This window comes from Gossypium hirsutum, chromosome A03 (assembly GCF_007990345.1).
Source record: "Gossypium hirsutum isolate 1008001.06 chromosome A03, Gossypium_hirsutum_v2.1, whole genome shotgun sequence".
In the NCBI taxonomy this organism is placed as follows: Eukaryota; Viridiplantae; Streptophyta; class Magnoliopsida; order Malvales; family Malvaceae; genus Gossypium; species Gossypium hirsutum.
The window spans coordinates 88,113,146-88,115,902 of NC_053426.1; the positions used below are offsets into that span (position 1 = coordinate 88,113,146).

The following is a 2,757-nucleotide window of genomic DNA, read 5'->3' on the forward strand; positions in this document are numbered from 1 at the left end:
GATCCATCATAGGTTTCAACCCCTTAGGTATCTAAAGGGTTTAGTTCATAATAAAATAAGAGTACATCTCAAAAGTATGAAAATAACAAAACATAAAGAAAACTCTAAAACCCCTGAAGGAATTCTGAGAGAGATCTTTAGTCATGGATTAGCTCCGACTTTTAGGATGGATCGTCTGGCTTCCTTGAAGTAGTTCTCAGCGTGTGGTTTTGTACTCCAGAAAAGTTCTAGAGGGAAGCCCCCTTCTAAGTCATACTTAGGGTGTTTATATAGATTTTGGATTGGCTTTCTTCCTCCCTAAGTATCCTTTTCCATGTAGAATACAACTTCTTGAAAAAGGGACACGCCCGTATGACACGGCCGTATGACGTGATTGCCAGGCCGTGTTCGATCTGTTAAATTGCACGGCCGTGTGAGCTGCCTGTGTGGTAAGGCTTAGGCCGTGTCATCTTCTCGATTTGGTCTTTTTTGTCCCTTTTTGGCTCGTTTTTGGCTCCTTTTGACACTTGGTGCTCTCTTGAGTAAAAAACATGAAATAACCGGATTAAGAGCACCAAAATCCCCAAATCTAGTAATAAACATCCATAAATATGCTAAGTATTTGGGGTAAAAATATGTATAATTTGGCATTTACCAACACCCAAATTAGCCTTACCCGTGTGGCCCACACGGCCTGGCCCAAAAATCTACATGCCCGTGTGGCCCACACGCCCAAATTGGCCTAGTCCGTGTGTCCTACACGGCCACACTCAAGCCACCGCACGACTGTGTGCTCCACACGGTGATGCCTTCGTCAACCACACGGTCATGTTCTCGCACACGGCCTACCAGACGGAAGGCCACACGCCCATGTCGCGGCGAAAGTATGGTTTTCCATCTTTTGCCGACATTTATTTTTTATCATTTTGGGTACACACCTGGTATCGATTTAATGCAGAGACACACCCGAGCCTTCCAGAGCTCTAACACCCTGAGTGACTATGATTACGATTCCCCATGATGAGGGCCCCTTCTTGATTTGCCACGTACGAATACCTTAAATCAAAACTCTGAAGTTAGGAAATGTTTTTCCCAAATCAAGGAAAAAGAAAGATGGACGAAACAGAAAGAAAAGTATTGCAGAGAGAAAAATGAAGAGAGACGTCAGATATCCCAGAAGAAGAATTTTTGGGAAAACATGCGTTTAACTCGATTCCCACTACAGCACAATCCTAACCACCAACTATTCAGAATTCTACCACAACCAAAACTCTAACACAAAGTCGAGCAAAAATAATAATTCCCACGCTTGCACAAGGATTTGAACACCGAACCTTTATCACACCAACACCCTTACCACTCGAACCAGCAGGCTCATTCTAATATGAATTTACAGATAATTAAATATAAGCCTACTGAAATAAGATAAGGCTTAGATCCAAAAATAACCCAAAATTTTCCAAAGATAAGGCTTGAACTTGGGACCTCTCAAACATACCCAAAACACTTAACCACTGAAGGAGATTCACAATTGTGTCAAGTTTTACAGAAACAAAAACAAGTAAGTCAGGGCGTTACATTTTCCAAATTCCTTAGAGCGACGCCAATCTTTGTCATATACGCTTTCAATAAGTTTTCCAAGCTATTAGAAGGTTCAACTTGTGGTGGTTTCTGAGCTTGTTAAGTAAATCCAGGTGGTTAGGTTGGTCTAGGTTGCACATAAGTGTTACTTGGTCCAACTCTTTAGTTACTCCAAGAAAACCTCAAGTGGTTCCGCCATGATATGTTGTAAAAATTAGACTCCGGTTCTTGCCTACCTTTGTTTTAGTTATGATCACCCATGTAGAAAACTGACTTTGGGTTTGATGGGAAATTTTTGAACAAGTGCCCTTCCCCACAATATACACAAGCTATGTTCTCAAATTGATTAGGTGGCTGAGTTACAACATTATTAAACCCATTAGCAGTAAAATTATTAAGCATTGAGGATATCGAAGATACCTGAGCTGTGAATATTTCATGTACTACTGCTACTTCTTCTTGAGGCTTATCGGTTGGTTGGTCATTGATAATTATTGTTGGCAATTCTTTCAATAATTTCATAAGTTTTATTATAAGACTTAGAAAGGAGAGCAACATTCGTTGAAGCATCTACCACCATCCTCATACGAGCATTAAGACCATTATTGAATGTCTCTAACTGAATAAAGTACATAATTTCGTGATGGGGCTTTCCTTAATAACTCTTTAAATCTTTCCCATACCTCATATAAAGATTTTTCATCCATTTGCAAGAAGGAAGTGATCTCATTCCGCAACGTAACATTCTTGCTATATGAAAAATACTTCACTAGGAAATGTTCTGTCAACTCTTGCCATGTTGTAATGGAATCTAGTGGCAATAAGTTCAACCAGGCTCAGGTCTATCCCTTAGTGAGTATGTGAACAACTTCAGACTTAGTGCATCTTCTGGTACTCCAACTAGCTTGAAGGAATCACTCACCTCCATAAATAATTTGAGGTGAATGTGAGGATCTTTAGTAGGCATTCCATTAAACTGAACCACTGTCGAAGCATCTATAACATAACTGGCTTCAGCTTAAATTGTTATGCCTTAATCTTGGGCCTTCCAATTCTCGGATTAAGCTCATTAAACAGTGGCACGACATACTGTCTTAAGGCTCGACCCTTGTTATCAGCAAAAATTATGGGATTCTAAGCATGATTTTCACCATTTCTTTTATTCTGGTTCTCAAGGTTCATCTCTTCCGTCCTTCT

General features: G+C 40.1%; 1 non-coding gene across 1 annotated transcript; it reads left to right on the forward strand.

The window, feature by feature from the left end:
- The first annotated feature begins 2,195 nt into the window (after positions 1-2,195).
- LOC121225403 (small nucleolar RNA R71) lies at positions 2,196-2,300 on the forward strand. The gene has a single exon (XR_005923277.1). It is a non-coding gene; the product is annotated as a small nucleolar RNA R71 (small nucleolar RNA).
- The last annotated feature ends 457 nt before the right edge of the window (positions 2,301-2,757 follow it).